Source organism: Rattus norvegicus, chromosome 10, assembly GCF_021556685.1.
Source record: "Rattus norvegicus strain SHRSP/BbbUtx chromosome 10, alternate assembly SHRSP_T2T, whole genome shotgun sequence".
NCBI lineage: Eukaryota > Metazoa > Chordata > Mammalia > Rodentia > Muridae > Rattus > Rattus norvegicus.
The window spans coordinates 23586321-23610296 of record NC_141543.1 but is presented as its reverse complement, the minus strand read 5'-3'; the positions used below and the strand labels follow the sequence as shown (position 1 = coordinate 23610296).

The 23976-nt window shown below is 46.4% G+C and overlaps 1 long non-coding RNA gene and 1 pseudogene across 1 annotated transcript; both read right to left on the bottom strand.

Annotated features, from left to right (window-relative positions):
• Window positions 1–890: 890 nt before the first annotated feature.
• On the bottom strand, window positions 891–1513 carry Rpl9-ps21 (ribosomal protein L9, pseudogene 21; annotated as a pseudogene).
• Window positions 1514–9082: 7569 nt separating this feature from the next.
• LOC148002806 (uncharacterized) lies at window positions 9083–12443 on the bottom strand. Its single transcript, XR_015631147.1, has 2 exons — window positions 12324–12443; window positions 9083–9434 (listed from the first exon to the last, which is right to left on the bottom strand). It is a non-coding gene; the product is annotated as an uncharacterized LOC148002806 (long non-coding RNA).
• Between the last annotated feature and the right edge of the window lie 11533 nt (window positions 12444–23976).

The following is a 23976-nucleotide window of genomic DNA, read 5'->3' as shown; positions in this document are numbered from 1 at the left end:
AACAAGGGACCCATTTAACATTTGCATATTTATCCTGTCTCTTCCAAACTTTTTAAACATATTCATTAGTTTGAATGGATTCTTTGTAGAACCTTCGGCTCTCTCTCTCTCTCTCTCTCTCTCTGTATGTTGGTGTGTGTCAGTGTTGGTGTCAGTGTGTCTGGGTGAGTGGGAGTAGAAGGACAGACATCCTCTAGTGGCATTCTTCCTCAGGAAGTCCACCTTGTTTCTTGAGGCAGGATCTTTCCAGGGATCTGGGACTAGGCTTACCAGTTGGTGAGTCCCAGAGATCCGCTGCCCAGCCTTGAGATGACAAGTTAGTGCCCCATGCCAAGCTTTTCATAGGTTCCGGGGATTGAACTCATGTCCTCATAGATGCGTACCAAGCACTTTAGCCGTGCTGCTTGTATGTGAGGTGAGGCTCACTCTCTTCTCCCCAATTTGGCACTGTTTATTTTTATTTCCTTTAGCTCCTTGTATCGCTTTTCCTCTTTATTGACACCTTGATAGCTCCTCATTTCCAGGGTTAAAGACAAGTGCGGGCATACGCCCTTATGAGATGCTGATCTCAAGGATCCAAAATTTCTCAGTTGAATTCGACGCTAACTCTGGTGGATGTTTTTGTTGTATGTTTGTTTGTTTGTTTTGTTTATTCTTTGTGAGACTGAGAAATATTATTTTTCACTATTAGTTTTCAGAGGTTGCATTTTAGAGCAAATGGTGAGATATTTTAGGTCAAGTGATTTCTTTCTGCATCTACATTCTATATTCTGAGAATATATGACTTTTCCTTTTAGTTTTTTTAAATATATAAGTCTCTTATTATTCCCATAGAGCCCAAATTGTACTTGTGATCAGGATCTTGTTTCTGGAGCTGTGAAACTGAGGTCTCATTCATCAGGCTGCTGCACGGTTCCCTTCTCAGAAACATAGATGCCATCCCAAAACTTCCTGATATCCTTGTTTTTAACTGTTGTGGCTCGCTGAATCAGAGCCGCTGAATTTGAAACAAGTTCAATATCATTTCCTTCAAGGATTAGTTCATCCTTCTTGGCTTGAGAGACAGAACAAGCAACACCTGTCCTCATCCGAAAGCTCCGGATGTATTTTTCACCCAAGAAATTTCAGATTTCAACCAAAGACCCATTCTCCTGAATAACAATGTTGATAGGGAAGTGAGCATACACAGACCTCATCTCGTAACGGAAGTCCAATGTCACACCCTTTATCGTGTTCTGAACCTGACTGCAGATGGTTCTGACAGTGGCCAGTTCTTTCTGTTACCCCACCATTTGTCAACACGGAGCCTTTTCTTTTTCTTTCCAAGAAGACTCAGCTCTACACTGATGTGATTGAAGTCCCTCCCCAGAGCTCCCCTGGGGCCCTTCACAATGACTGTGTGCTCCTTCAGAGTGATGTCAACATTTTCGGGAATGTTGCAGTAGATGGGGTAAAGAGAAGCAGTAGATGGGGCAAAGAGAGCTCCTTTTAGTTTTATTGTGATGAATAGCATTAATATCTGTCTCTTAAACTCACATACATTTTTAGAATTAAAGTAATTTTACTTTATTTTTATTCTTCATTCCATTGATTTTTTTATAGAGTTTTACTATATAACCCACTCTGGCTTTGAACTTGAGTTCTCTCCCATAAACCCTCAATTACTAGAAGAACAAGTGAGTCACTGTGCCACCATACCTGGCCTGAGCTCTATTGTGTCATGAGGAGTTCTCCCTTCCAAATGTTAGTGGACTTGACAAGTTGAAACCTTTGTTTTTACATCTGCATTTAGGAGGATATTGGCTAATGACTTCTTATTTTGTCACTTCTTAGTTTAGTTTTTGTAGTAGTGTCGTCCTTATAGAAACAATTGAAAATCATTTATTCCTTTGAATTTTCTATATGTATTTGTTCACAATCAATTTATTCCAAAATCGCCTTACTTTTCTATTGTTGTGACAAGACACCATGGACAAAGAAACTTAAAAAAAGAAAATGTTAAGTTGGGTATACAGTTTCAGAGGTTGTGATGGTGGAGCAAGGCACAGCAGCAGGAACAGCTGAGAGCTCACATCTTAATCCACAAGTAGGAAGCGGAGAGGGAGAGGGAGAGGAAGAAAGAGAAGGAGGTTACTGGGAATGGAGTCTTTGGAAACCTCCAAGCCCAACCCCAATGACACACTTCTTCCAACCCGACCACACCTCCTTCAACAAGGCCACACCTCCTCCAACAAGGCCACACCTCCTCCAACAAGGCCACACCTCCTCCAACAAGGCCACACCTCCTCCAACAAGGCCACACCTCCTGATCCTTCTCAAACAGCTCCACCAACTGGGAACCAAGTTATCAAATATATGAGCGTATAGGGAGCCATTCTCATTCAAACCATCATAATAATGTTTGAGAATACTTACCAGTACCAGCCATATGGACTCAGAGGTTTGTTCTGGAATGACCTGGAGTCTTAAATTTATTTTTAAAATAGTTTCAGTCCTGCATTTGGGAGTGAATACCATTTATTTTGTTTCTGATAGTGGTTATGTCATGTACTGTATTATTGTTCTATCAAGTTGAGCTAGCTAAACATTCCTTAAGTTTTTATTTTGCTTTTTATATTTTGTTTGTTTGAGATAGGATCTCACTGTGTAGCTTAGAGCTCACTCTGTGAACCAGGTTGACCCTGAACTCACAGAGATCCATCTGCCTCTGACTCCTGAGTGCTGGAATTAAAGGCATGCACCACCATGTTTGGCTTGTTTTTTTCAGGTTTTATTGGTCATTTTAAATAGAAAGACTTTGGGTTAATTGATTTTTTTCTATTTTTAAAAATATTTCATAAAATCTGAGTGTGGTTGCGCATGCCTTTAAACTCAGCACTGAAGAGGCAGAGGCAGGTGGGTCTCTGGATGTTCAAGGCCAAATTATTCTACAAAGGAAGCTCTAGGCCGGCTAGGGCTATACTGTGAGGACTTGTCTAAAAAATAAAAATAAAAGTAAAAAAATGAAAGCAGGAAAAAAAAAACAAAAATTTCACTGACTTTAGTTGAAATTTTCATTTTTTTCTTTCTTCTGGTGCCTTTGAATTTAACTTGCTCTCTGGTTTCTTTTTTTTTTTTTTTTTTTTTTTTTTTTTGGTTCTTTTTTTCGGAGCTGGGGACCAAACCCAGGGCCTTGCGCTTCCTAGGTAAGCGCTCTACCACTGAGCTAAATCCCCAGCCCCATTGCTCTCTGGTTTCTTAAGATGGAGTTTGAGACCATTAACTCAAGGACTCCTTTCTGTTCTAATATAACCATGTAGCGTTGTGAATTTCCTTAAATACGGACTCTGTGGTGGCCCATAAATCCCGACATGTTTTCACTTTCATTTGCTTAGAAGCACAGATTCCTTTTGCTCTGTCTATTTGACCTTTCAGCTATTTAGGAGCGTATTACTTAGCTTTAAATATTTGTGGACATTTCAGAGATCTTTCTGTTATTAATTTATAATTTGATTTCAGTGTGGTTAAGGAACAAGCTGTGTAAGCCTGGGCTCCTTTTAAGTTTATTGAGATTTGTTTTATAGCCCAAACTGTGGTGTATCTTGGTAAACATTCTTTGTGCATGTGAAAGGAATTTGTATTCTGCTGTTGGGTGGAGTGCTGTATGAATGCCAGCTGGGTCAGGTTAATTTCGTTTTTCAGGTCTTGTATATCTTTATTGATTTTCCTCTCTACTTATTCTATCCATTCTTAGAGAAAGACAGACATTGGAATCTTCGGGCATAGTTTCTCGTCTTAGTTCACTGCAATTAATTTTCCATCATGTTTCATTGTGTACGTGTTCAGTGTTTTTATCTGGATGAATTTTATCGTGATAAAATTAATTTTTTATCCCTGCTAATATTTTTATGTTTTGAAGTCTCGCCACTCCAGTTTTGTTTTGATTAGGGATAATGTGTGTCTCTTTTTATCATCCTTCTGCATTTCTACTGGCAAGATGTAGTCGAGTGTTTATTCGTTTTAAAAACTCTAATCTGAAAAATCTCTGCCCTTTAATGGCAGACATTTACAGCATTTACATTTAATATAATTACATGTATGGGTTCAGGCGTAATATTTTGGTATTTGTCTTCTGTTATGCCCATCTCTTGTTTGTTCTGTTTTCTTCTCTTAATTTTACTTTTATAAGTTTAATTTTAAAAATGATTTTCTATTTTATCTCTTTTGGTTACTAAGCATAACTCCTTTGTTATTGTAGTGGTTATTTTAGGGCTTACAGCCCTCATTGTTTGTTTATCACACTCAAGACTACATGCCCCTACACACATAGTACACTACCTATCAGTGTCCACAGTATCAATGCACAACACCAAGCAGCCTTCTGCCACTCCCACTTATTACACGGACCTGATTGTGGTACCCTGCCTGTGGCAATACTATAAGCATTCTACACACACACACACACACACACACACACACACACACACACACACACTTCTTCATTCACATGGTACTAATTGTAATATTTTTTTTACTTAGTATAAATTATAAGCTACACACTGCATTATTGGGTTTGATTAAAGAACACACTGTAATTTTAAGGGTCTTTCTAGTTATCTATCTGGTTTCTACTTTCCTACTAACATTGCTTGAGTTTCAGGTCTGCTGGTAGTGAATTTGTTGGAAAATGTGTTTTTTGAGTGTACAATTACAGATTCATATATCATTTTTCCTTTGACACTTTAAGATGTTTTTTGCTTTTTTTTTCCAGAAAGAACTTTGGCATTATTTTAATTTTTGGACAGATCTCTTCTGTTGGCTATCTTAGGGGCATTTTCTTTATCCCTGGCTTTGAGCTGCTCCGCTCTGATGTGCATGTGATGTACTTTGATGCAGTTCATTGATGTTTATTGAGGCAGAGTTCGGTTGAACCTCTTGGATGCTCCATTTATAGTTAATGTCACATTTGGAAACTCTGTGGCTGTTACGTCTTCAAATATTTCCCCTGTCTGCTTCATTCCTTCGGGGACTCCAATTACGCATGTTCCAGGGCATGGCAATCCCCACAGCTTACAGACTCCCCTTTTCATTGTTATTTCTCTGCCTGCTTCTCTCCCCTCCTCTGAATAGTTTCTGACACTAACCTCACATACACGAGAACGTTTCCCTCTCATTACCTCATTTACCTTCAATTCTCAGGCACTAGATATTTTTTTTATCATGGACATTAGAGGTTTTATCTCCATCTATTTGATTTGTGGTTTAAAAATTTACTTTGGTTCCCTTTTCTTAACATTTTGAACAAATAAGTTAGAGTTATAGTAACCAATTTAATGACCTTGTCTAGTGATTGATGAGTTTGTTTCAGTTCTGACTGCATGAGACATTGTATCTTCCCCTCCTTGGAATGCCTGGAAGTGTTTTGGAGGAGGGATTTCCCTTAAATGATTATAAATATTTAATATGTAAATGTTTAAGTGTAGATTCGGGATGGCAACCAGCATTGCTTTCACTTTGTCTACCTACACAGTATTTTGAAATGTCCACATTAAGGAACACTTCAGTCCAGCTAACAAACAAACATTATCCACATAGCTTCCATTTTGAGATGATGAAGCTTAACACCTGTTCTCTTGACATTTTCAGTTATCAGTATAGTTAGCTTGCTGCACGGTGGAGCTCCTGCAGTCTAGTCTTCCTCTACGGCATCTGTATCTCTTCTGATGAGCATCTTCACATATCTCCACTCCGCTGCGCTCCACTCCGCTGCGCTCCACTCCGCTGCGCTCCACTCCGCTGCGCTCCACTCCGCTGCGCTCCACTCCGCTGCGCTCCACTCCGCTGCGCTCCTGCCTGTATGACAGAGGTTCTGCATATGATAAGGTCGTGTGCTGTTTGTCTTTCTGTGCTTGCCTTACTTCACTTAACATAAAGTCTTCCAGGGTGACCTCTATTTTCACTAATAATAGGATATCTTTAAAATAAAAAACATGGAGTAAAACCCAATCGTGTGTAATTCTATCAGTTCACTCATTCCCAGATGGCCAGTTAGGCTAGGTTTGTGTCTTCCGTGCTGTAGATAATATTGTGGTAAACACAGAACTATAGACTTATTTTCATGTAGTTTTTCCTTTGGGAATGTATTCAGCAGTAGTATTGCTGGGACATGCAGTAATTCTGTTTTTAGTGGAACCACCACCCAGCCTTTAGCAATGACTGTACTGTAATTATAGATTATAAGTTACATGATACATTGTATTATGTGCCTATAATTTTTATTGGGTATCAGATATTATAAACTTCACATTGTTGGCTGTTGCACACCTTTTGTTTCCCCCTCCCCTGTGCTTAGCATGGAAATTAGAGTCAGCATCCTAAAGTTAAGACACTCTTATTTGCACTGATCTGAGTTTACATCCAATATTGTTAAACGATTCTACTTCCTCACTCCTCTGCCCAACCCTCTTCCGTTTGTTGATGTTGAGAAGCTACATATTTTGGGGGTGCTATGCCCCAAACCTAAACTAGCGGTGCTTTTAAATGCATTTATTTCTTGAATAATGCAGAATATGAACATAGAGTCACAAAATATGCTATTACATTAGCTTTTAGAATAGTTATTTTTTTTCTGAGTAGATTTATTTCACTAGACATGTTTGGTCATTTATTAACATGTGCAATCACATACGAATTCTAATTTTTTTTAGCTGTCTAGTCTTTAATGTCTAGCTTCAAAAATGGAAAAGAAAAATGAAAAATAAAGAGGGTAGGGGTCATTAGTGTCTTAAATCCTTTTGGAAGTGACTTCCAATGGCGTGGAAGACCCTGCCTTTCTGGGAGGAGCTACGATGTGATAGCCATCTTCCTCTTTACCCGCATCAGAATCAGCAACCGAAAATCTGACCGCGCAGGTGACCACTGTGGAGGACAGTGTCCCTCTCACCTACCTGGGCTCGCCGAAGATGTGCGCAGGCTGCTTCTGGGATGCGCGAAGAACTTCCTGCCATTGGACCACGGAAAGGGGTACAGGGCTGCCATGGGGCTCTGATAACCTCCTGACTTCCCTGGAGCTTGCGAGCCTCCATCTGGTTTCGGGGTTTGAAGATCTTTACACCAGTCAGTTCCGATAGTGCCAGGTGGAGAGACAGAACCCTGGTGCCTTCTACCTACCATCCTTCCATTCAGTTAGCTTGGCTGTTACGTACACTAGCTATCATGTCTGTCTTGCCGTTTTCGTACAGCTGATGGTTCCCTGAAGAAATATCTAATATCCTCGTGCAGTAAATCCTTATTTACCTCTGAAAGCTTAAATACGTTCATAACACTTGTTCTAAGTCCTTATCTGCTGGTTCCGATCATCACGCCCTTTTTACTGTGTTTTCTCCTCTTATGATTGGTTTTAGCCGCTTGCTTCCCCAGTTGACACATCTTCATTTTATTCTATATGTTTTATATATATATGTATATATATATTATACATATATACACACATATCACATATATACATGTATACACACATACATACATACACACACATATATACATACATATATATATATATGCCTGGACTGTTAGTCCCCTAGATAAAAGACATCTTAATATGCAACTGCAGTGTCTGACCATTCCCCTGATCAGATTGTGGTGGAGCTGGGTCTCAGTATTAACTGGATTGAATTAATTCTCATTTGACACTCAGCCTCCTACTCTCGAGTTCTTGCATTAGAAAAAAATAATAAGTCACGTTGAGAAGTGGCATTCGTAGTCTCAGTTTGGAGTGCTTTTGAATTTAGCTCTTTTGGGTGTGAGAATCTTTTTCATCATGAGGGTGCTAGGCTGTTTACCGCCATTTTCTTCATTTCTGCTCTATCAACAAACTTTGGGAGAGAGAGTTTCAGAGAGGAAAAAGTTGTGGCTCGAAGGGTCTGTCCTTGTACTTGAATGGGTGCCAGGGCTCAGTGGAGGTCCCTGCTTCTCTAAATGTCACTATCTATGGCGGATGTGCTTAGGGTTAGATCAGGCTCTAACCCTGATTTATCGCGTGATTTATTTTTGTCTATTATTTCTTACTAGTGCCACAGAAAAGTATTTTAGTCAGAAGGTGCTATACAGGCTGTAAGGGGAGAAAAGGCATTAATGGCTTACCTCGCTGGCCTCTGCATGCTACAAGACTGGCTGCTAGCAAAATCTGTCCCCTGGTGCAGCAGTGGCACCACTTACTGATTGCTCATGAGGCCTGCTCCACAGGAGGGACTTTATGCCTGGTATTGTAAACCTGATCCAAGCCCATGGGCGGGGTCATTGTAGACCCTAGGGGTAACCCCATTATTACCGTTTTGCTAAATGGTCACACTGTCAATCTGAATTCTACATCACGATGTTTATACCTGTAGATTTGTGCTAGTCTCAGACCTGACTTAGAGAGGCTTCTTTTTGCAGTGGTTAATTTAGACTCTAATAACCAGTCCAAGTGCTGGGAGCAAACCACTGACTGCTCTGGTGGGTCGTCTATTCCAACTTCCTGAAATCCAAGGCCCGGAGACTTCATGGAAGGCAGGAATGGAAGAACCTAAGGGTTGGCAGATGAGGAGAGCAGCGGAATGGTGACCTCTGGATACGGCAGACACAGGTCCAACATGGCTGGACTACATGTCAGTTCACAGCCTGAGACCTGCACAAGGTCAAGTCAGCCAAAATCCCAGCAGGAATGGATCCTCCCTTATTGGTAGTTGATAGGTACTGGGAGGGGAGGGGGAGGGAGAGAGGGAGAGGGAGAGGGAGAGGGAGAGGGAGGAGAGGGAGAGGGAGAGGGAGAGGGAGAGGGGGAGGGGGAGGGGGAGGGGAGGGGGAGGGGGAGAGGGAGAGAGTCGTTTTCCTTTAGGGATGAGGACACCGGTAGGTTGCTCATACTCCGGTGGATGACCACACACTCATGTGCGTATGGGCAGAACTAATTGGAGCGGGGTTGTTATTAATAACCCAAACAGAAGCTAAAAAGGAGGACATGAAGTTGGGAGGAAGATGGGGTGGAGAGGAGCAGGGAAAGACGAAGGGAGGCAGTGGTGGAGTATGACCAATATATACTGCATAAATGTACGAAATTTACAAAGAATAAAAATATATTATTTAAAGCGGGGCTTCGATTCCTCCAGGTTCTTCTCATGATTACCACAGAAGAGACACTTTCCATACCCTAAATGGGAGTGGGAGGCCCAGGTGTGATCCTCTCGTGCTAGGCTTTGCTGAGTCTTCCCACGCAGCCTGTTTTCTTGTGTGCTTCATGTTTTTTGATGGGAGTTCACGTTAGCCCCGGATGCTCTTTGAGGCTTTGGCTGAAGGGTTTCTTCTTTTCAGAGTCTTCTGTGAGCTCTCTGGGGCACCAGGCGAGATCATTTCCAACCAATTTCTGCTTTAGGGATTTCAGGTTTCATAAGTCATTTAAATTTATCCCCAAGAACCTGTGAGGACAGACAAATGGTTGAAGGTTCTCATGGGAGACTTTGTCCTCCCTCCCCCAGCATATTCAAAGTCAAGCAGGGACAACAGTGCACAGTATGTCTATGTGAGTATCTCACCTGTCTCCCCGAAAGGGTTTCGTCTCTATCTCCAGAAGTGTGGCCATTTCAAAGGCAAGCACTGGCACTAGAGGCCCATAGGAGGCCTCGGGACAATGGCTGAAGTAGTGTTCATCTTTAATGCACGTGGGTCTGCGGCTCCTCTGAGATGTACGTCCACCCCTCCCACCGTCTTGTTGGTGAATTTAAAAGGGGGTTTAGTGTTTTATCCAGCATTTCTAGGCACCACACTGAGGCGCTGGCTCAGTGTTGCTAACCCACCGTGTTTTCTGGAAGGGGCATCTGTGATTTCTTTTGATTTTTGAGGTAAGTCCTGTAGGCTCAGGAGCTGCTAAGTCACACACAGAGAGCCGTGCGTCCCTGCTCTAGCCCGGTATGTGTTGCCTTGACTCCAGGCCAGAAGCAGCTTTATTGATTGACCGCCTTACTGTATCTTTTACATTCTTAAGGAACCCACCATGGCCCCTCCAACACCAACATCCCTTCCCTTACTGGGCTGTACTCTGGGGAGTTTTGGACCAGTAGGGAGGACAGGGGCCATGGCTTTGGAACTGGATGTTGAGGATTCCGAGCATGGAGCCAAACAGCATCAATTCCCCCTGCTTTATCCTTTCCAGCTGGGAAGTACAAACCAGGGGCAGCTTCTGCCATCCTCACACTACCAATGGCCATTTGGGTGATTTCCCCCACATACCTCTGGCCAAAGGTCCCATGAGAGCAAGGTGGTATTGAAAACTGCTTGAATTGGTGGCAGAGAACTCATTTTGCGATCCCCTTGGCAAGAGCCCATCAGCGCCCTCCTGAGCCATCTGCAAGGAGTCCTTGCTCCTCTCCAGAGAGACAGTGACACTCCCAGGCCTGGCCAGAAGTATAGCTAGTCATTTCTCCACACACAACCCCAGTAGGGACACAGTTTCTTGTGTCACAAGGCATACCCAGACACTGATCTTGATTTGCACTGTAGCTCTGTTGCAGCAGAAAGGAAGACTGGGAAGACCAATGGGGCCAGTTTGGGGGTGGCCTCAGGAACTGTCCTGAACGCTCTGAAGTCTTGTTCATCATCTCTTTCCTCAATGACTGTGATGGCCTCACCGTGGGCCTTCTAGCCTCCAGTCCTTACCCCTCCATCCATCCAAGCAGTCAGTCTACAAGGCAAGTTTGCCCTTGGTCCTCTCCTGGGTTGTGCACTTCAGTGGCTCCTAATGCCTTCAGGACAAGCCAGCAACTCTTCCTCCAATTCTAGTCCATCTGATCCTCGCCTTTTCCTCACTACACTCACACAAAACACCCCTCAATCCTTCACTGGGTCCTGCTCTCTCAAACATCTGTGTACTGAGTTTCATTTCTCTGTCTGTCTGTCTGTCTGTCTGTCTCTCTCTTTCTGTGTGTGTGTGTCTGCATCTCTGTCTCTCTCTGTCTCTGTCTCTCTTTTGTGTATCTCTCTGTCTGTCTGTCTCTGTCCCTGTCTGTCTGCCTGTCTGTCTCTCTGTGTGTCTACATCTCTCTGTCTGTCTCTGTCCCTGTCCCTCTGTCCCTCTGTCTCTCTGTCTCTCTGTCTCTCTCTCTATCTGCATCTCTCTATATCTGTCTGTCTTTCTCTCTGTCTCTGTCCCTGTCTCTCTCTGTCTCTCTCTCCCTCCCTCCCCCATCTGTCTCTCTGTGTCTCTGTCTCTGTCCCTCTCCTCCCCCCCCCCTCTCTCCAGCCCAGGCTAATCTTGCTGGTCTTCAGTCCCTAACATCATGTCTACAGACAGGTATTCAATGCTTACCTTCCAGTATTTCCTGTCAGTTGCTAACAGGGTTTAGGTTAGAAGTGTCCCCTGTTTTCGCTCAGCCCAGTTCTGGGATTTCCATAGCTGGTTACAGGAATACTGCTGAGTATTCACACCGAACTATGTAAGTGTGGGCCACGACCATGGCGCTGGGTGTGATGCCCTAAGTTGCTATCCCTGCCTTACAGAATAGAAGAGGGAGGCACGGAAAGGCAGAGTCACATGATAAAATAACTGCGGCCTCGACTACAGTCCCGACAGCCAGGTACGGGACAGCCTAAGGACCTTGCAACAGCAGCTCTGGCAACTGAGATCCCAGTGTTAGATTCTGGGTGCCAGCAACTCAAGGAAGGAAAGAGTTGGGAGCCTTGGGGAGGAGAAGACACTGGGAAAGCTAATGCCGAGGTCTTGGGGCATCCTAGCTACACCAGGGCCCTGGAGGAGAGCTGCAGGCCTTGGAGGAGAACTGCAGCCCCTTTCTCCAAGCACCCTGTGCCCTTGGGCAGGAAACCTGGTAACGGAGACTCCCGAAAACCCAGGGTTGGAAAACAGTGCAGCTAAATGTCAGAGTTTAGGGCCTCAGCCAGGCCTGGCTGCTGTGTTCTGAGTTCTGTGTCCTGCTCTGGAGCAAAATTCAGCTGGAGGATCCACCAGAGCAGGATTCTTTGAGATTGGCGCATAGGACCCCACCCCCACCCCCACCTCCCACCCCCAGCCAGGGCTCAGAGGATGCTGCATGGGTGTCCTGGTGGCCAGGTCAGGGTGAGGCAGCCTAGGCTGTGTGGGGCAGCAGGCAGCTGGGCCACCCGGACACCTCTGACAGGCAATTTCCAATTTCCTATGGAATGAAAGTGTCAAAGTGGAGCGTCCGTCCGTCACTGTCTGCTGCCTCCCTGGGAGGGAGAGTGACTGCAGCAGGCTCAGCCTTGGGCCTTTCCCAAACAAACAGCGTCTAAGAGAGCCGCTGTGGGCAGTATGGTTTGGGAGCCCCGGTTCCTACCTGCTTGGGTGACCCTGGGGAAGCCTGTCTTTCTGGGCCTGTTTCTCCTTTTGTGGAAGGGGGTTTGAGGGAGGGAATGCCGGAGGCCATTTCCAACTCTGGGATGCTCCATTCTGTAATGAAGTTGGGTGTGGGAAAAGATGAAGTCTAAAGGGAGAAGGGGGAAGGGGCTGGAACCTTTCTCAGTTGGAACAGCTAAAGGAACCTCTGTTCAGCCCCAGCCCCGAGCTCCCAGATCCAGCAGCTGAACTGGGATCCACCCAAAATCAGCGCGGGGAAGCCAAAAGCATGAGTAAGGAGGGGCCGGGGCCAAGCATGTCACTGCACAAACAGCCAGCCCCCTCTGGGGTCCCATTGGCCCTGCTGGGGGAGGAGACGGCTGTTGGGGCCCCCTCAGCCACCACCTCAAGCTCACTGGCTTGGCCCAGGGATTCAGGGTGGAGGCCTGACTGTGGACGTGGCCGGGGAGTCCTCGGGAAGGAGCTGGGGGAGCCCGGGGGGCCCCGTAAGGCCAGGCACTGAAGACTGGACTTGCATGTGACATAGCGTAGGGTTTTCTGGGATGGTTTCCGTGCTGGATCAACTTGATGCTCCTGATTTTCTGGCCTCGACCATTCTTTCAAACTTGCAGAACCCCAGCAGCCCCCGGGGCCTGCTCTGTGCTTCTTCCTAGGCATTCTCAACACCCTTGTGGGTTTACTTCTGTCAGGTTCCTGGCTCCAGGATAGCCCCGTTGCCCAGTTTCTCAAGCTGGTGTTCTGGAATCAATCCCAGAATCTCTCCTTCACTACACCCATCCAAGAGCTTCCCTTGTCCTGTCTGCTGCCAGGGCTGTTGGTCCATTCTCTCATAACATGTGACTCGCCGTTTGAACCTCAATCGTTTACAGTCTGCCTAATCACCGGCCAGTTTGCCTACAGCCTGCTTTCGATTTTTTTTTAAAACTCTAATAACAAAAACAAAAACAATGGTAATAACCCACATTCTACGTTCCCATTCCCGTGCCTCCTGCAACCCCAGGGAGCCAGTCTCCTGCATCCTGTGTTTACTGCTCCAGTGCTGCCGGCTTTAGTTAGCATCTTCACCACAGTGACAGAAACAGCCGATATAAACAACTTGGTGGAGGAAATGTTTCTTTGGGTTCACAGTCCACCCTGGTATGGAGGGCGTGCTCCAGCCGAGCGTCCCAAGCTGCCTCTGCCAGGAAGCACAGAGGAGAGGATGCTGGTACTCCGGGACTGGCAGCCCCAGCCTCTGGGATGATGCCACCCGCTTTCAGGGTGGAGTTCCCCTCCGAAAATTGTCTCAGGAATCACTCTCTCAGATACATCAGGTGTGAATTGTTCTGATCTAAGTGCTTTCCTTTCCGGTCATCACTCTTCCTTGTCTCCGTGGACTCCTGGAGCCTACTTTTCAGCGTTATGAAAGGGGGTATTTTGCATGTAGTTTTCAGGTAATGGTCTTCTTCACATTTATGGTCCTGCCAAGCAGATTAGGTGTTTGATATTGTCTGTTTCATTTTTAAGATTTTGTTTTTAATATATATATATAGTGTCTTGCCTGCATACATGACTGTATCATGTCCATGCTTGGTACCTGGGGAGGCCAGAAGGGTGATCACTTGGAAATGGAGTTGCAGTCATGAGCTGCTGCGTATGTACTGGGAATCGAACCTGGATCTTCCAGAAGAGCAGCCAGGGCCCTTAACCACTGAACCATCATCCCTTTGGCCCCATAGACAGGTTGTTTGACACATAGAAGAGATGTAGAGCTCTCTCCCATGCTAGTTTTACAATAATGCTTAGAAGTTCCCTCCATCCAGAGGCAGAGTCTTTCTCCCTGTCTAGCATGTCTTTGCATGCAAGATGCATTGCTGTGACTAAGATAACATGGTAGGGATCATCACCTTCTGAGTTTAGGCCTTCCTGTGGTTCGAATGTGACTCTTCCCCCCCCCCAAAGTGATAGGTTGGAAACTTAATTACACTATTGTATTTGGAGGCAGGATCTCTGGGAGTGGTTGAGCAGATGAGGTCATGAGGTGCCCCATAAAGGTATTAGTAGCTTCCAGAGCCAGCTCATGTTTGTGCTTCCGCCACACTGCAATGCAGCAGGAAGACCCTCCTCATGTCCTGTGCCATGCCCTTGAACTACAGGTCTCTAGAAGTGTGGCCTCTATTGTTCTTAAGTCGTGGCAACAGAAAACGGACCAAGCCAGACCTTAAGAGGGGCTGTGATCTTCTTTATTCTCCTGAGAGCTCCCAGAGCATGAGATAAGTTGCTAGGTGATGAGCACTGTAGGCCACTCGCCACATTGTTTCCGCCAACAGCCAGTTCTGTTTCAGAAGGGTCAACAAAAGTAACTGTGTATCTGTGGTTACTGAGAATAAGGGCTCTAAACGAATAGGCGCTCAACAGCCTCTGCAAATGTGTGGGTTGGTGATCCCAGACTCCATCACTCTTTGCTCTCACATCACTTCTAGAAACCAACCTCTCATCCCATCAAAAGATACACACCTAGAGCCTGGGGATGCTTCTCAATTGTATATACACCATAGTGCATGCTATATGCACTCTCAGTATATGTCATAGATTACACAATATGTATCCTTGTTGTATGTGTATATCACAGTGCATGCTATAGGAATTCTCACTGGGTGCACACCGTAGTTTGTTTACTGCACAGTTTATACTATAAATTATGGTGCTGCATGGCTCCATGAAGTGACCTAACTGGCGCAGTGAAGGGATGAAGAAAGGCCAGACACATAGACACATGTACGGAAAAGCTGGGATCAGGTGGTCTGGGTTCTTAGATGGAGAAGCTGCAGCAGCCTGGAAACTCAATGCATTTATCATATACAGTTGGACTGAGAGGTGGTCGTATTGCATACAGTTGAACAAGAAGCACGATCGTTACATACAGAGAAACAAGAAGGCAGGTTTAGTTAGTCTATGTAGGAGCAGGCTCTGTAGAGGAGCTGTCTTCGTGCCATATACATCTGGAGGTCGAGGTGGAAAGAAAGCTACAATGGATAATTCCTGCGTACACAATCACTACCCATGCTTGGATCAGAGGAAGATTTTGCCATCCTTCTGAGCCATTCCTGGGGAAGGCTTTGCCGTTCTGATGGGTCTGAGGTGTTGAGGTCCTTGACATGGCTGTGCCCACATCAAAAAGACACATTCACTTAGGACTCTGCTTGCTCTCTGCAACGGAAGTCCTCATAGTAAATGCATACAGGAGTTGTACATGTGTGTGCATTTAAGTGTGTATACATGGACCATGTTGCAGAACTAGACTTAGAAAAGATAGCACGGTGATTCCTTTTGAGCCCTTGTTCTGTGCTGAAGCAGAGGAAAGTTGCAAGTGTTTCCCACTGTGGCAGTTTGAATGACAAACCGTGCATTGTAGGTTCATGGACTTGAACAATTGGTTCCCCTTGTTGTAGCTCTTTGTGGCAGTTATGGAACCTTTAGAAGGAGGAACCTTGCTGCAGAAAGTACATCACTGGGGGGATGTGAGGGGGGGATTTGTAGCCTGGCCCTACTTCCTATTCTTTCTCTCTGCTTCCTGTGTGCGGATAAAATGTGACCGGCTATCCTCTTCTGCTCCCATGCCACGCCTTCTCCACCAGCATGGACTCCATCCCTCTAGAGCGGTGGTTCTCAACCTTCCTAATGCTGTGATCCTTTAATACGGTCCCTCATGTTGTGGTGACCCCCAACCATAAAATTATCGTTGTTGCTACTTCATAACTGCAATTTGGCAACTATTATGAAGTATAATGTAAGTATCTGTATTTTTCTGATGGTCATAGGCGACCCCTGTGAAACGGTCATTCAACCCCTCAAAGAGTCTTGACGTGCAAGTTGAGAATTGCTGTTCTAGTACGCTTAGGCTAAAAGAAACCCTTCCTTTCTTACATTGCCTTTGGCCATGGTATTTTATCACAGCAACAGAAAAACAACTAAGAAACATGAGTATCCATCTCATTTTTACCCTTGTCGCAACGAGAGGGGTGATGTTGGCCCCATGTTGAAGATAGGAAAACCAAAGCCCCCAGTGAGGAATAAAGATTCCAAATCTAGTAAATGGAAGAAAGGGGCTTCAAAGCAAGGTCTTGGTGTTGGTTAACTGGACACAATTATTGCTAAATACAGGACAGGTTACCTATAAAGCAAAGAGAGATTGACTTCGGCCTATGGCGCCAGAGGCTCAAAGCTGATATTGAAAGTCCCTTCTATGCAGTATGTCATGGCATGAGTGTATGCTTAAAGAAATGCTCATGCCAGGGGGCGGGAACAGAGGGGTTTGGTGGGCTTCCACATTTCCTTTGAGAGCAGCACCCCCAAAGGGCTAAATGCACCCTCCCATAGGCCCCATGACATAAAGGTTTCACCATCTTCCAACATCACCACCCCAGGGACCAAACTGGGCTTCTGGGGGATACCCCTCCAAGCCATAACAATCTGTGTGACCCATCCCCTAGACCTTGGTCACTACCTCCCAAGGTCTCCCATGGTAGTAGGTCTGCCTTCAGATTGCTGAATATACATAGGTCTTTCTGCCGCCTGAAAGTTTGGCTAGGGGCTGGCAGGATTGCTACTTCTGTGCCTCTGGAGGCCACCATCGCCTCAAGCCCGCATTTCTGTTGGTTAGGCCAGGAAACTGGGTGTGAGTTTAGGTTTCAGTTTGCTCAATCAAGGGGCTTCCTGCTGTGTTCTGTGCTGTTCCTCTCTAACCAGGGCGGGGCAAAGGCCGAGGTCAGGAGAGGCCCTGACTTACTCTCTGCAAGGGGAGATTCCCAGCCAACCAGAGAGATACTGAATGGTCCTCTCAGCACATGGGTGAGCCATGTGGCTCCCCCAACCCAGCAGCTGAGAGGACCACTCCGCCATGGAAACCCTGTGGGCCGGCTTCTGGAATGTGCTCTCTTTCTGTTGCTGTGTTGCTGCTTGAGAAAGGGGGGAGAGAGAGAGAGAGAGAGAGAGAGAGAGAGAGAGAGAGAGAGAGAGAGAGAGAGAGAGAGAGAGGAGGCCTTGTGTTGAATCACATTTCCCAAGGGCTCATCCTGAATTACAGTCAGTGGGTGATGTGGATTAGTTCTTCAAATGTCCTCAGCTTATCCACCACGACCTCTTCTGCAGCTGCAGGCTTCCCATTCCAAGGCCCCAACTCAACAGGTCTGATAGAAGGTCTTGGATGCTAACTCTGCATTGAGTTGCCCTGGCTAGGACAGTCTTTTGGGGCCCAGGGGAAAGATTTGTTTGGTGGGGACCTAAGCTCTTGCAGCTGATGTCCCTCCCTGCTTCTAGGAGGACAGAAAGGGTCAGCAAGTCACAAGGACCTTCCTCACTGGCCCAGGGGCCTCTTGGAGAGCATCTCCCAGCATTTCAGGGACTACTCCTGGAAGTGGCTTTAAACTCCAGGGACCTGGGCCAGAGTGACCTCCACGGAGATTTGTGTACACACCCCTGACCCTCCAGCGAGCGAGGCGTGGGGGCGGTGGGGGAAAAGCTTGCTCATCCAGGGGTTGGAACGCCCCACGCACTTTCTTCCAGGCAGGCCCTAGTCACTTTCCAAGTATTTCGCTTTCCATTTCTCCTCCAGATCTGGTAACAGGGTGTTCCGGCCCTCTTCCCCTCGTTGACCCCTCTGCCCAGGCCCACCTCTGCCAAATTTCAGCAAGTCCACAGCAATCTGAAGCAGCCCAAAGCTGTGTTCAGCAGAAGGAAGGCACAGATGCCGGTGGAGGGCCCTGCCTTGCCTGCAATGATGGCCTTACCATGGAGCTCTAGAAGCAACTGTCCAGGGAAGGCATGACTAGGCTCAGTGGCGCCAGGGCTTTGGGGTCTGGCATGTCTAGCCAGCTATGTCACCCCGAGATAGAGTCTTGAGCGACTGGGTCATGGTGTGTTCTCCGAAGGAGGGGGCTGTGCTATTAGTCAAGGCACTTCAAGAGGGTAGAAGAAGACAGTTAACTATGCTTGGAATCTGTGTGCACATCTGGGCCAATAGGCAGGACCTGACGCAGCCCTGAGCTCCTAAAGTCGACTGCTGACACTCTCTCTTGGGGGGGACACACACTCTGTATCTCTCTGCGTGTGCTGAAGAGGCGGGTAGTAGAGTAGCACAAAGCAGAGTGTGAATTCAGCCTCCTAGTCAGGGCCCTGCTAATGACACTCTGTTTGTCTCCGTCTTTGTTACAATGAGTTACACTGTAGCTGTCCTCAGACACACCAGAAGAGGGCATCGGGTCTCATTACAGATGGTTGTGAGCCACCATGTGGTTGCTGGGAATTGAACTCCGGACCTTTGGAAGAGCAGCCCTGACTGAAGAGCAGTCCGTGCTCTTAACCACTGAGACATCTCTCCAGCCTCCCCCTGCCCCCTGCTACAATGAAATACGATGTCTGTCACAAGGAGGCAAACGTGCGACCTTACCGAAAGGGTCAAGCACAGGGTTAAGTGACATAGCCCAAGCCCTTCGCACATAGCTTGTCTCGAGGGCTCTGGGTGACATAGGGATCCTTCTTCAGGATTAGCAAGGGTGGTCTCAACCCTCCCCCGAGTGGCCTGGGGAAGTTCCGAGTGAACGAACATCTTGTTCTGGCAGCTCCCCCTCCCCCATCTGCATAAATTTTGCAGAGCAGATATGAAATGTAGAGAGTTGGGGAGGAAAAAAAGAGAGAGAGAAGAGGAGGGAATTCAAAGCCAGAGTGGGCGTTGCGCTCTGGACCAGCAGCCAGTGGAAGCCGGGATTTGCCACACAGCCAGAGACAGTCCCGAGCTCCCAGGCAAGGCTCAGCCTATGTGGAAGTGTTGACAATACTTAAAATTAAAAGCACCACGATGCGAATTATCACTTGGTTTTCTTTTCACCCCGATAGCCTCTGCAAAGCATTTCATACCAATGAATCAATACAAATGCCTCTTTACAAAGACATCAGGCACAAAGCCCCATTTTTCTCCCCCACCCTTAAAAGAAGCTGACAAAACGAATAAAAACAATTTTAGCTCTGTCTCGCTTGAGAGCCGTAGGAAACTTGGTGAGCTGGTCTCTTGTTTTAACAGGGTTTGAATTGGAAGTCATTGACCGGCGAAGTACTCAGCCCCCCACATGAGGTCTGGATGAGACAATCTAGCCACAACTGCAATGCTATTGTTCCATGTCTGAATATGTGTGTAAAGACGTATATGCCATGTGTACGTATGTGTGTGTGTGTGTGTTGTGGTTTGGTAAAATAAAGCTTGCAAATTAGGATTAATTTATAACTTGTTACAACTCCGTTATTGGCTGGGGCTGCCTTTATGTTACAGCAGATGGACTTTTGCGTGAAATATTTTCCCCTAGTTGCTATAGAGACATGCCAACATCTTTCTGCTGAAGTGATTCCCTGCAGGCCTGTTTGTTGTTATGCCCGGTACCAAATCACTTGCAGGCTAAATCACTTGCAGCCCTCACAGAGGCTGATTAAAGAGCCCGGGGGCTTGGGGAGTCTCTGGCCTCTCAGCTACTGCCACCAGAGATGGTCTGCTAAAGTCGTTAGGGCTGGATGTGGGGCTGGAGGTTTGCCGGGCAGGTGAAGAAGACCCAGGTGAATCAGAGAGCTTCGGGGGCGGGGGAAGATGGCTACTGTGAGAGAGAGGAACATGGGCGTAATAAGGGTCTCCTTCCAGCTGTGGTTGGAGAGCTCCTCGGATCTTGTCCTGTTTTTGTAACAGGCTGGGAGATGGATTCTGCTTTTCCAGTGAGAACAAGGGATGCATTGGAGACCCCTGACCTGCTCTAACTAGTCGGGTCTCTACCTCTGGGGTACCACAGTGGTGTCTTCCAAAGCTGGGGGTGGAATGGATGTTCAGCGTGTCTTCGACCTTGGATCTCGGGTAAAGCAAGAAGCTACAGGCAGGACAGGGTGGTCATTGTAGCCCACTGCCAGGTCCCCTGGCTGTCGGAGGCTCCTCAGATAAAAACTCTAATCCATCACGCAACTCACAGTCCATTTGGACAGACACACTCAGCCTGTCTGACGAGCCACATAAACATAGCCAAGTGTGTGACGCTCTGTGTCCCGACTCCAGAGCCAGAGTCTGTGCATGAAAGCCTCGCCTCCCCCTTCTCCTCTCCGGAAAAGACGCACACTGTGGGGGGTGCTTCCAGAGCGCAGCGTTTACAAAGACGGTGGCCAGAGTGATGACAGGCACAGAGCTTTGAAGTTAGACCCAAGTTAGGCTCTTGAATCTACCCTAGTCCTAAGATGTGACTGCAGGCCACATTGTCTTCCTCTCTGACCTTGGTGTTTCTTATCTGTGAAATGGGATTCTGAGCCCCTCCCTGACAGCCAGACTCAGCTCTCCCTCCCAATAATCTTAAATACAGTTGAATAACTGAACGTGTTTCTAACACAGCTCCCAGGTAGTGAGCATTCAATGTATGGGGGATTGGTTTTGATTTTGAGATCCTTTCCTTTTTTGATCTTAACCTCAGTCCCCAGATAGTGTCGAGGATGTTGAGTCTTAGGGAATACAAACAAACCACCATGCAAGCGTGTGTCTGTCCACAGACCTCTCTCCTTAGGGAAGGATGCTAGCTTAGATAGTGTGACAGTAAACTTCCTGCTACTGTGACGAGAAACTGAAATAAAGCCACCTTAAAAGGGAAAAGGGTTATCTGAGCCTATGTCTCCAAAAGTTTCAACTTATGCTTGCTTGGGCCTGTGGGGGTATCCAGTCCATCTTAGCTGGAGCACGTGGTAGACGAGGCTGCTCACCTCATGACAACCAGAAAGCAGAGACTCGAAGAGCCCTGGACTCCCGTATCCCTTCAAGGACTCCCAGTGAGCTAACATCGTCTCACTAGCCACCACTACTTTATGTAAGTAAATTTGAGTATGTGTGTATGTGTGTATGCACACATGTGCACATATATGTGTGTGTATGTGTGTGTGTGAGTGTGTGAATGTGTATGTGTGTGTGTTTCTGTGTGTGTGTATGTGTGTGTGTGAGTGTGTATGTGTGTGGTGTGTGTGTGTATGTGCGTGTGTGTATGTGGTGTATGTGGTGTATGTGTACGTGTGTGTGTTTATGTGTGTGTGTGTGTGTGGTATGTGTGTGTGTGGTGTGTGTGTGGTGTGTGTGTATGTGCGTGTGTGTATGTGTGGTATGTGTATGTGTGTGTGTTTATGTGTGTGTGTATGTGTGGTATGTGTGTGTGTGTGTGGTGTGTGTGTGTATGTGTGTGTGTGGTGTGTATGTATGTGGTGTATATGTGTATGTGTGTGGTATGTGTGTGGTATATGAGTGGTGTGTGTGTGGTGTATATGTGTATGTGTGTGGTGTGTGTGTATGTGGTGTAGGTGTATGTGTGTTTATGTGTGTATGTGTATGTGTGTGGTGTGTGTGTGATGTGTGTGTGTATGTGTGTATGTGAATGTGTGGTATGTGGTATGTGTGTGATGTGTGTGTATGTGTGTAGTGTGTGTGGTATGTGTGTGTATATTGTGGTGTGTGTGTGCTGTATATGTGTATGTGTGGTATGTGTGTGTGTGCGTGTGTGTGTGTGCGTGTGTGTGTGTGTGTAAGCCAGAGGATAATCCTGGGTGAGATCCTCAGGAATTCTATCTCCTTATTGGTCTGGAGTTTACCAATTAGGCTGGACTGGCTGCTGGTGAACCTCAGGGATCTCCCTGTCTCTTCTTGCCCAGTGGCAAGGATTATAAGCACATACCTGGCATTTTCATGTAGGTTCTGGGGAATCAAACTCAGGTCCCCAGGCTCATGAGGCAAGCTTTTCACTGACTGAATTATCTCTTCAACGCCAAGTTTCATTACCTCCTAGTGGTACCAAGCTGTGCCTTTGGGGTCCACTTACATAAACTGTAGCCGGTGTCTAGGACAGAAGCCCCACTTAAATTGTCTTAAGGTGGCAAAGGGGCTTATTGACGAGAAAGAAAGAGCTCTGGGTCCAGCTGAATGAGATGCCCAGCCAATCTCTCCCACGGTCTATATTCATTCTTGCTCAGGCTGGAATCACCATCTATCAGGCTCTGCCCTGTGATGACAGAATATTGCCTGCTTTTCTGTTGAAGGAAGGTCTCTTCCCTTGAGGCTCAATACCAGTTTCAGGATTAAAGTACATTGGGTAGATTTGGATTACAATCCTAGCCTGGTCGTTCAGTCATCCTTACTGTGGTCTGAGAGTAAGAAAGAGCGCTTAGTTATTCAAGGGGAATGGGGATGTTCCTTCCAGAAGAGGCAAGGGATTCCAAACAGGCAAAAACCAGTCACTGTCTACCACAGGGTTTGGGGAAGCTTAATTTTTATCATGATATCCTGAAAGATAGCTGCTGCTGTTTGAATAAATTCTGAGTAGTCACTGGGAGGCGGTGGCACACGGCTCTAATCCCAGCACTCGGGAGGCAGAGGCAAGCAGATCTCTGTGAGTTTGAGGCCAGCCTGGTCTACAGAGTGAGTTCTAGAACAGCCAGGGTGACACAGAGAAACCCTGTCTTGGAAAACAAAACAAAACAAAACAAAACAAAACAAAACAAAACAAAACAAAACAAAACAAAAGAAATGCCTCGCATTGGCTGATGCATCTGAAACCTTGGCCCTGACTTAGTGGTTCTGCTTGAGGAGGTTCAGGAGGTTTGGCCTTGACAGGAAGTAGAAGCAGGTTCTGAGCTTGCAACTCTCCAGTTGCCAATCCTGCTGGCTGCCACGATGGACTCTTGTCACTCTGGAGCCGTAACCCCAAATTAACTCTTCCTTTATTTAAGTTTTGTTTTGATCATGGTGTTTTGTTATAGCTACAGAAAAATAACTAACATGGCGGGGGTGTTTTGTTTTGTTTTGTTTTGCAAAACCCAAACTCCAAGAGTCTGAAGACTTTGCCTGATTCCACACAGCATGCAGTGGAAGGTTTAGGGGAGGAAGTCCCCAAGCCTAAACCCTTGTCTATGCTAGGATTTTACAAGGCAAGATGAGTCTCTCAGGAGGTTTTGAACTAGCATTTTCATGGTAAGTGAGACACAGATGTAAGGGGGAGCTAGCTTTATCCAGAGCAAGCTTCTGTTCATAATGTGTCAGGACCCCAGACCTTAGCATAATAACACAGTGGAAGTGACATTCAGGCCTTCAAATCCAGCACCTACCAAGTTGAAAGCAAAGACCTAATCCGTCAAAGGCCACCATTCTGAGAAAGTCCCTCAATGTACTGACTTCGCTTTTTTGGCTTCTGTCGTTCCGCTTCTGACTAACTGTTCTGGTCAACCCAGGATTGTTTTTGGGGCTTAAAAAAAACTCTCCCCTAAAGGGCTCAGGATTAGACAGGGGTCCCAAACACCTAGTGTAGTTGCCAGCTGACTAGAAAGACCTTCTACTGCCCTTGAATCCACGGCCTAGAAGTCTCCACAGCAGCAAGCTTTGCGATTCGTTAGTTTTTCATTGCTTCAACTCAGAAACAGTTGGATATTGGCGTTATTAGGAGTCTTTATCCATAGTTTTCTTTTAAAAGGCCTATTGGTGACCTTACGCTGCCTGTCACGTGACCTTCGAATCTCAGGAAGCCAGGCTCTTCGGGAAAAATCATGGAAGGAAACATTTCAAGCCGAGGGCTCAAGTCTGGCCCTGTTCCCCTCACCCAGGCCCA